The sequence below is a fragment of the Sapajus apella genome, unplaced genomic scaffold (genome assembly GCF_009761245.1).
Source record: "Sapajus apella isolate SASKATOON/1434 unplaced genomic scaffold, GSC_monkey_1.0 scaffold55, whole genome shotgun sequence".
Taxonomy (NCBI): domain Eukaryota; kingdom Metazoa; phylum Chordata; class Mammalia; order Primates; family Cebidae; genus Sapajus; species Sapajus apella.
Window position 1 is genome coordinate 13537632 of NW_022436995.1, and position 10822 is coordinate 13548453.

At 44.4% G+C, this 10822-nt stretch overlaps 1 long non-coding RNA gene across 1 annotated transcript in view; it reads left to right on the plus strand.

The window, feature by feature from the left end:
* Positions 1–2415, plus strand: part of LOC116527727 — a 7049-nt gene extending 4634 nt beyond the window's left edge. The window contains exon 2 of the long non-coding RNA XR_004258691.1: positions 2084–2415. This is a non-coding gene — a long non-coding RNA (uncharacterized LOC116527727). The remainder of the gene's footprint in view (positions 1–2083) is intronic.
* The last annotated feature ends 8407 nt before the right edge of the window (positions 2416–10822 follow it).

Consider the following 10822-nt stretch of genomic DNA (forward strand, 5'->3'; position numbering starts at 1 on the left):
CCCCCTCCTCCCTCCCTCCCTTCCTTCCTTCCTTCCTCTCTTTCTTTCCTTCTTTCCTTTCCCTTCTTTCTTTCTTTCCCTCTCTCCCTCCCTCCCTTCCTTCCTTTTTCGCTTAACGACATTTCCTGAGTGTTTTCTGCCCTCATTATCTCACTTCCTTCCATGCCTACTCCTTAAAACTTGGTCATTAAGTTTCTGCCCCCCTCCTGTCCACTAAGATGGATTTCCTCAAAATCGCTGGGACCCGCTGCTGCTAAATCCAGTGGGCATTTCCATTTCCTGTTTGTGTGACCCACCAGTGCACTTGGCACTGTGGACCGTTCCCTTCCTCCGAGTCTCACCTCCTCTGTCTTCTGTCACTCTCCCTGTTTTCTTCCCATCTCTCTGGTCACTCATTTTTCATCTCCTTTAATGCTTTTGCTGAACGTTGTTGGAATGTTCCTGCCCTTTGTTATTCTTCCCTAGGCCCTCTGCTCCTGTCAGCCTTCATACTTTGACCGGGCTCTATAAGTATCTAACTATGGTGACATCTATATAATCAGGACTTTGGGTTGCAAACGACAGCAACCCAATTCACACTGGCTCAAGCAAAACTAAAGAGAAGGGTTTGGCTAGCATAATAGGCTAGTTTAGACGCAGAGCTGAACTTCGTATGTCTGAATCTAAGGACTGAAATGCTGTTGTCAGGCCTCTTTCTCTCTGTATTAGTTTGTTCTCACGCTGCCAATAAAGACATACCCCAGAGTGGGTAATTTATAAAGGAAAAAGGTTTAAAGGACTCACACTTCCACGTGGCTGGGGAGGCCTCCAAATCATGGTGGAAGGTGAATGAAGAGCAAAGTCATGTCTTACATGGCGGCAGGCAAGAGAGCTTGTGCAGAGGAACTCATATTTATAAAACCATCAGATCTTGTGAGACTTACTCACTACCACGAGAACAGTATGGGGGAAACTGCCCCATGATCCAATGATCTCTACCTGGCCCTACCCTTGACATATGGGGATTACTGCAATTCAAGGTGACATTCGGGTGGGGACACAGCCAAAACATATCACTCTCCCACCATTCCATCTTCAGCTCTGTCTCTATCATTGTCTTGGCCTTATTCTCTTCTAATGAAGACAGCTGGGAATCCTCACTGACCAGTGATTAAGACCCGTGGGGCAGATGGAGATGAGCAAATCTTGGGGTGTGTATATAACAAGGCATAGTATAATGTCGTCACTCTACCGCAAACACAAACCTGCTATTTCTGTACTTTTTGATTTAATGATTGGTAGCACCAGAGACTCGGTAACTTGAGCCAGAGATTCAGAGTTCTCCTTGACTTTTCTCCTTCCTCCCATGTTCGATCCTTTGCCAAATGCAGTCAGTTCTGCCTCCAAAACATCTCTTGACCCTGACCACTTTCTGTCCCCATGACCACACACACTTCCAGGCCTTCTTTTCTACCGTGGCTATTGGAATCGTCTCCAGATGTGCTCTTTACCTTTCGTCTCATTCACCTCCAAAGTGTGCCCCACCCTGTAGGCAGCATGATCTTCCCAAAACACAAGCTAATCAAGTTACGCTCTATAGAAGTTCTTCCAAGCTCTTTGTGGTCCTGTGTATAAAGATCCAAACACAAGGCCCCTCATGCTCCAGCCGCCGTGTAATCCCTTCCTCTTGTCTTAAGTGCTACAGTACAGCCAGGATGAACTTCTCGTAGCCTTTGTGCCATGCTGTGCTCTCATTTCGTCTATCCGTTCACTCCTCCGGTGAGTGTCTGGTGAGTGTCTGCTATGTCCCGTAGTTGCAGGCACCGCGATCCCAACAGAGATACTCTTGCTCTTGAACCTTTGCACATGCTGTACCTCCCACCTGGAATGTCCTCCCCTTGTGTAGACAATGCAAACTGACTGCTCACAGTCTTCTCCCTTGTCTTCCTATTACAGAGATTGGGAAACGAAGACTCAGCTTTCCTTGTAGAGGACAGACAGTTCTGATCAATGAGATCAAGGTGGAAGTCCATAGAGAGGGCATCCTTTCCTGAATAGAAGTCCTTACTAAGGGCTCTCTGCCTTTCTCTCTCCTTTCCACCAGGAACACGACTGTAAAGCCAATGGGTGCAACGGCTATCCTGCAACTATGTAGATGCAAGAAGGATAAATGATCAGTGATAAAGGACTCAATTCGAAGGAGAATGCGTGGAAATAAGGGCGTGGCTTTAAGGCCGCTGTGTATAGTCACGTGGGTTGTGTGTTGCACAATTCTAGGAGGATCACCATAATAGACTGTGACATGGTTAAGCTGTGGCCCTAGTCCCGCCTCTCGTCTGGCCTCTGAAAGGAAGAAAGTGAAGGGAATGGCAGCAAGCCCTGAATTCTGTGAATTGTGAATTCTCCCAAATCTCTCTAGAAACCAAATTGTTTCCATAATTCTTTAGGACGAGGCGTTTGAAACTCAAAGGCTGAGAATTGATTTCATCTTCTGCTGTGTCAACCTTTCCCTAAGGCAATGAGTGATGACTCACCTGATTTGGACCAGGAGAGAAATCCAGACTGGAGGAAAGTATGGGGAGAGGGGTAGAATTCATTGGTTAATATTTCAAAATCTTAGCCTGCAACAAATGTACCCAGAAAGTCCGTGCCAAGCAATATAAATACTCTTAAAAGCAAAGCAATAATTCTGCTTAAATTGGAGTCGGAAATGAGGAAAAGCTGGAGAAAGCTCCCCAAGGAGGGTGATGGTTGGACTGGCTGGACTTTGAAGACCACATTTATTTTGGCAAAACAGGGAAGGCATTCTATACAAAGGTCTGGCATAAGCGAAGTCAGAGAGGCCACGTGTGCATGGTACATTGGCAGAAGTAATCAAGCGTGGCAAAGGAGTGGCCAGGAGGGAGGCTGGTGCAAGGGTGAGAAAGTTCTTGAATGTGCAACTTTCAGGAAGCTGAGGAAAGGATGGAGAAGTCCTGACTGTCCTCTCACGGACATCCCCACCTGGCCTCAGGTGTCCGTACAGCCCCTTCACCCTGCTTGATAAGCAACTGCCCAGTGCCGGCTACTCCGGAGAAGTCATGGGAGCCTACACTGGCCCTGGGCGAGTGTACACTCCAGGTGACAGGGTTGCCCCGGCTCATGGGCTCACTGTCTCCAGAGAGCTTGGTCCCTGGTGTCTTCTGGGAACAGCCCTTCTTGCTTAGGTCTTTAGCACACACCTAAGGAGGGAGAGAACTGCCGTCAGCAGACCTGGCTGCAGCAGACCTCTGTCTTCTCCCAGCCATGGCTGGGGAGAAGGAACTTCTTCGCAAGGTGTTTTGCAGCTGCTCCTCTGGGCCCACCATGCTCTTTCTGCACCATCTTGGCACTCAGCACTGTGTGTGCTCACCCAGATATAAACTGAGCTCTGAACTGTATTTAGTCTTAGTCACAGTCCCAGTGTGGGATTCCCTCCCCTGCCTACCCCGCCCCTACCCTTGGAAACAAGTGAGTGGGAGCCTTTCTCATCTCTGGGGGGTGGATCGCTCCCCCCTGCCCAGAGCGAGTGGGAAGAATGCTGTGCTTGGGGAAGGATTCTGGGGTGCGCGCTTTCCAAGCCTTCCTGCTTCCTCAATGGATCATGAATCTCAGTCCCCCATCCTGGGAAGGGCTGCTCCCAGAGAGCTGAGAGAGGAGCTGGGTAGGTGGGGTCATTATAGCCCTCAAGGGTGCACTCAAGCCAGTGAGGACCACCCACGGAATCAGGGAGCATTCCTGAACCCCATTTACCCTCTATTTGGATAGAAAGTAAAGGTGATGATCATCTTTTGATTCTATTCTCATCTTGCCCAAATCCCCACTTTCTAGAGTCAAGGAGGCCAACCCCTTTATGGGTATAGATTTTCATACAACCTACTTCCGTCAGCTATGAGCTCATACGGCTTAGGCCGGTTCCTGCTTGGTTCCCAGCACCCATTGACCTCCTGATCTCTGGTAGGGATAAGAGCGTGCTTCGTTTTTCTATTGCTGCTGTAATAAATGACCACACATTCAGCAGCTGAAAATGACATCTGCTTCTTAGCTTACAGTTTTAGCAGGGCAGAAGTCCAATATGGGTCTCCCTGAATCAAAATTGAGGTGTCTGCAGGCTGCATTCCTTGCTGGAGGCTCGAGGAAGAATCCATTTTTTTGCTCATTCAAGTTGTTGGCAGAATCCAGCTCCCTGCAGCTGTAGGACTGAGGATTCTTTGTTAGCTGCCATCTAAGGGTCACATTCAGTTTCTAGAGGTTTCCAGCATCTCTTCATTGGTGGTCCCCTTCCTTCATCTTCCAAGCCAGCAATAGCGGGTAGAGTCCTCTCACAGTTTACATTTCTTCTGCCTTTTCTTTGGTTGCATCTCTCTGAGTTAAGCAGGGAAAGGCTCACAGCCACCTGGGTGGCCCCAGTCTAGTAACCTGAGCCCTTAAAATCTGGGAGCCTTTCTCTGCTGAACTTTCATACCTGACTTTGTAGGTGTGATTAAGGTCACTCATCTTTGTGTCTCAAGATTGGTAACCTTAATCACACCTGCAAAGTCCTTTTGCCATGAAACATAACATACCATAGGTTCTGGGGATTGGAGTATAGGCATCTTTGGAGGCCAGTATTTGGCCTGCCATAGAGTGTGATCCAAGAGCTTCAACTCTACACCCTCTTACCCCACCCCTCACAGATTCTGGTCCTAACTCACAGTACCTGTGAGTGTCACCTTATTTGAAAAGAGGGGCCTTTGCAGATGTAATTGACTTAAGGATTCTTTGAAATGAGATCATCCTGGATGAACTGGATGGGCCCCAAATCCAATGACAAGTGTCCTAGTAAGAAAAGGAGAAGACAAAGACAGTGGAAGCCAGCCTGGGGAAGACCACGTGAAGGAGGAGACAGAGGCTGGGGTGACGCAGACACAAGTCACAGATCACTGAGGATTGCCAACAGCAACCAGAGGCTAGGAGAGAAGCAGGAAATGCTTTCCCCCTCAGTCTCCAGACGGTGCTGTGCAGAGCATTTCCAGCTCTGCTGACACCTTGATTTTTAGTTTTCTGGCCTCCAGAACTGTGAGAAAATAAATTTCTGTTGTTTTAAGCCACTCAGTTCATGACAAATTGTTATGGCAGCGACAGGTAACTAAAACATACCCTCAGTGCTCAGCCTGGATCCAGCATGGCTCTGTGACCAGCAACTTGCAAGATTAGAATCCCAAGAAGGGCCCTCCCGAGCATGGGATGGCAGGTCTTCCCTTCGGCTGTTCAGCGCAGAGGAAGCCATGGCTACAATAAACAGAAAGGTGTCTCCGTGAACAGGTAACTGGTTGGCTGCCCAAAGTGGACAACCTTTTCAGGATTGAGAAATGGCAGTCTCCTTGATGTTTTAGAAATTTTTTCCCTGGGGGATCTGGCTTCATTTCCTGCTTGGATTTGAAGTCTGCAAGTATGTTTATAAAGTCAAGCATTTCCCTGGTGGCTCCCAGGTTCGTTTCAGCAGGGAGAGGGTAGTGGGGTGTCATTGGCGAGCTTTTCTGCTAAGAACTAAAGCAAAATTTCTCCTGTTCATGAACCTCCTTGCCCAAAGCAAATTTAGGGAGGCTCTCATGATGCATCTTTAAAAAACAACTTCTTAGAAACATAAGATTTGTTTAATCCTTTTAATTAACCAGGCATATAGTTCTTTGGGCAGGTTTGTGGTGGGGAGAATAATGGCTCCCCAAAGACATCTCTATCCTCATCCCTGTCCTAGAATGTTAGGTCACATGGTAGAGGAGAATTAATGCTGCAGATGGAATTAAATTTGCTAATCAGCTGACCTTAAAACAAGATTATCATGGATTATATCCAGGTGGGCTAGATGAAATCTCATGGGTTTTTGTAAGACAGGAAGGGAGGTGATATGAGAAGGACACTTCAACCAGCCATGGTTAGTTTTGAAGATGGCAGGGCGCATGAGCCAAGGATGCAGGCAGTCTCTAGAGGCTGGAAAAGGCAAGAAAATGGGTTTATACCCAAAGCCTGCAGAAAGAAAAGCAGCCCAGCCAGTGCTTTGACTTTAGCCCAGTGAAGCCCATTTCAGACTTCTGACCTCAGAACTGTAAGATGACACATCCCTGTTGTTTTAAGCCTCTGAGTTTGTGGTAATAAGACAGGAAACTAATGTAGGTGAGAAGCGGGAGATAGAAGCGGGGATTGGTGGTAGGAATTCCTTTTGGTGTTTCCAATGAGGGAACAGTTCCTAATGGGGACTGTTGATGAAATACCAGCCTGAGCTACCATCAGTTGCAGAAGGAGACTGGTGACAACAATCTCCCGAACACAGTTCTACTGCCAAGAAAACTGGTAGGACCCCCTCCCTTCCTTCCCTGAAGTGGGACTGCCTCAGACTTTCTGACTGTAGCAAAACCCCATGGGGTTCCAGGCTGGGAATGGCCACATCCTGACTTGTGGCTGTGGAGTATAAGGACGCATGGGAGTCTCCTCTCACTGCCAGGACAGCTGGCTCTGCATGAGGGCGCGCCTGTGCCAGCCACGCTGACCTAATGAAACCTTCAGCCCCTACATGGTGTCTGGTTCCTCCTGCAAAGGATCTTTGAGGCTTCCCTGTGTCTGCTTCTGTCTCTTCTGGTTCTTGCATGCTCTCCCAGGCCTTGTGAGAGCACCTGTCACGACAGGGCCACGTGCTTGCTCTGGGATGATTTGGAGAAGTAGTTGAACCTGCAGATATTCCAGGCATGCCCTCGTGCGTCACTTTTCCCAATAGCTTTTGTCTTCATCTTCTCAAATGTCTCTCGGAGCACCGGCTCCCAGCCTCCTGGCTTGGAATTCATGAGAATGGTGCTGCTGGAATCTGAGCTTGTCAGCGATGGCTCTGCCTGCCTAGCCCCAGCGGCAGAAACAGGAGAAGAGCTTGTGGAGGCTGGGCAGGGCCCGGCAGAGTCAGGATGGCTTTGGGGGTCACTGCAACCGGACTTGCGCCAGCACCTTTCCAGTGCCGTAGGTAACCCAAGGCTCCCTGCAGCCTGTTCCAGAATCTCCCCAGTGATCTGGTTAACTGCGTGGGATCCAAATCCCTGTTCCACCTCTCACCAGCTCTGTGACCTTGTGTCAATTGCTTATCTTTTCTGGGCTTCATGTTCCTTCCCTTGTGTGAAATGAGCAAATAGTAGGCAGACAATAATCATTAGCTATAATAACAATGATTATTTCTATTATTGCCAATTGGATCCTTCACCTTCCAGAGTCACGAATCTCAAAGTTCTCTCCAGCGATATTTTCCAAACATTCTAGACCCTCCTTTTCATAGTGCTCCATGTCTATCTCCAACAGTTTTATTGAGGTGTAAACACCTAGTGAATTGCATCTTAATATGCACGGTGTGCTACGTTTTGATGTATGTATACACTCTGGAAACCATCACTACAATCAAGATAATGAAAATACCCATCATGCCCCCAAATTCTCTTTTGTAATCTTTTCTTCCCACTTCTCCCTGCCTGGGCTTCTTGCCACCAGTCCTCAGACAACTACTGATTTATTTTCTATCAGTATAGTTTGTATTTTGCAGAATTTTATGTAAATGGAATCACAGAATATGCGCTTTGTTATTGGATTTTTTTTTTCCTTTTTTCTTTTGAGAGAGAGTCTTGTTCTGTCTCATAGGCTAAAGGGCAGTGATGCAATCACAGCTCACTGCAGCCTCAGCCTCCTGGGCTCAAACAATCCTCCCACCTCAGCCTCATGAGTAACTGGGATTACAGGCACACACCAGCATGCTTGGCTAATTTCTAAATGTTTTGTAGAGATGAGTTCTCCCTATGTTGCCCAAGCTGGTCTTGAACTCCTGGGCTCAAGCAATCCTCCCACCTCAGCCTCTGAAAGTATTGAGATTACAGGTATGTATCAATGGTTCATTCCTTTTTATTTCTGAGAACTAGTCTACTGCATGGATATATCAGAATTTATGTATGCATTCACCTGTTGATGGACATTTGGGTTGTTTCCAGTTTTTGGCTAGTTTGAATAAAGCTGCTATGGACATTCATGTACAAGTCTTTTTATGAACACATGCTTTCATTTTCTTGGATAAACATATAGGAGTGGTACAGACAGGTTACATGGTAGGTGTAAGTTTAATGTTTTAAGAAACTGCCAGACTGTTTTCCAAAGTGGTTGCATGATTTACATTTCCACCAGCAGTGTATGAGACTTACAATGATGGCTTCACTTCATTGCTGATGCTTGGTACAATCAGTCTGTTTGATTTTAGACATTCCAATGGGATGTAGGGGTTTTAATTTGAATTTCTCTGACGATTAATGATGTTGAGCATGTTTTCTTGTGCTGTCCATATATATCTTCTTTGGTGAGGTGTCTCTTTAAAACCTATCTTAAAAATTGCGTTGTATGTCTTCTTATTACTGAATTTTTAGAGTTCTTTATATATGGTGTTTATAAGTCCTTATCAGATAATTTTCTTTGAAAATATTGTCTCTAAATCTGTGGCTTGTCTTTTCACTCTCCAAACAATGTCTATCAATCAAGGAACAGAAGTTCTTAATTTTGATGATGTCCAATTTATCAATTTTATCTTTTTATGGATTGTACTTTTTGTTGCCTTTAAGAAATCTTTGCCTAAATCAACTTTACAAAGATTTTTCTCCTGGATTTTACTCTAAAAGTTTTATAGTTTTGAGTTTAGATTTAGCTTTATGATCCATTTTGAGTTTGTTCTTTTAGATAGTGTGAGGTGAGGATTGGAGGGGGTTTTTTTTCCCTATGAATATTTAATAGGCCAAATTTGGGCATCATTTGTTTAAGAGGTTATCAATATTCAAATATGAGCATCATTTGCTTAAAAGGCTATCATTTTTACACTTAGTTGCCTTTGCATCTTTCTTTAAAATCTATTGGCATATTTCAGGACTCCGCTTTGTTCCATTGATTTATTTGTATGTTTTTATACCAGCACCATACCTTCTTGAATACCATAACTTTAGAACTCTTCAAATCAGTAGTGAGGCAAGAGAATAGGGTCTGGAGGCAGGGAACCTTAGGCCAATTCTTGCTGACTTCCTAGAACTGAATTAAAGAAAAACCCAACCTGTCCACCTCCAAGTAACAAAAGGATCAGAGGCTATTCCCTTTGCAGCCCCTTCACTTTTCTGCACTGCAGATGAAAAATGAAAGTACCTCTGATTGCTCCCTTCCTGCAACCATTCAGACTGGTCACAGGTCATATCTTCATGTGTAATTTTGTAATTTCACTTCAGTCTCTGATTGGTCACCTTCCACAGCCAATCAGACTGGTTGCAGGCCACTACTTTATTTACATAGGGTGTAAACCAAGTAACCAATGAGAAACCTCTACAGGGTATTTAAATCCCAGAAAATTCTGTAACCAGAACTCTTGATGTGCATGCTTGAGCATGCTCCCACTCTGTGGAGTGTACTTTTTTTCAATAAATGTGTGCTCTTCTTTCCTTGCTTTGTTTGTGCATTTTGTTCAATTCTTTGTTCAAAATGCCAAGAACCTGGACACCCTCCACCAGTAACAGTAGCATAAATCCTTTAACTCTGTTCTTCCTTTTCAAAGTTGTTTTTAGCTATTCTATGTCCTTTTTTGACATGAATTTTAAAATAAGCATGCCAATTTCTACAAACTGTCCTGGGCTTGTGATTGAGATTATGTTGAATCTATGAATCCATTTAAGGAGAATTGATGTCAATATTAAATTATATGTCTTTATTTAGGTTATCTTTAATTTCTGTCATGGGAGTTTTATAATTTTCAGTTTACAGTCCTTGCATACCTTTTTTTAAAAATCAGATTTGCTCCTAAGCATTTTATTAATATATTTGTTGATGCTATTGGCAATGGTATAGGTTTCTACATTTAAATTTTGGATTCTTCATTTCTGGCATAAACAGATTGATTTTTCTTTATTTTGTCCTGCACGTTGTTAAGTTTGTTTATTTGACAACTTTTGAGGATCACATAAGGCTTTTTTATAAGGTGATAATGTTGTGTATAAACAGAGTTTTATCTCTTTCTTTTTAATCTGCATGCCTTTTATTTCTTTTTATTGCCTTATTTCACTGGCTAGCATCTCCACTACAATGGTGGACATAAGTTATGAGTAGATATCCTAGGTTTTTCTGATTTTAGGAGAAAAGCATCCAGTCTTTCACCACTAAGTATGATGTGCTTAGGTTTTTGTTGACATTTTGTAAACTTATATTCCTTATTAGGTTAAGAAACTTCTAATCCGTTTTCTGGACGAGTTCTTTCCTTTAACAAAAATCAGGAATGGATGTAAGATTCTGCCAAATGTTTTTTTCTACATCCATAGAGATGACCATATTTTAGTAAAAAAAAAAAAATTTTTTTTTGAGACAGAGTCTCACTTTGTTGCCCAGGCTGAAGTGCAATCATGGCTCACTGCAGCCTTGACCTCCTGGGCTCAAGCAATTCTCCCACCTCAGCCTCCTGAGTTGCTGAGACCACAGGCACATGCCATCATGCCCAGCTAATTTTTTTTTTTTAAGATAGGACCTCCCTATATTTCCCAGGCTGGTCTCAAACTCCAGGCCCAAGTGAGTCTCCCACTTCAGCCTCTCAAAGTGCTGGGATTACAGATGCAAGCCACTGTACCCCGCTTATTCAGTAATTTTTAATGTTCAACCAATATTACATTACCGGAATAAACCCCGCCTCATTGTGATATATTATTGTTTTTGTCTGTTTGGGCTGCTATAAAAAAATACTACGGATTAGGTATCTTATAAACAACAGAAGTTTATCCTCACAGTTTCAGTATCTTGTGAGGGTCCACTT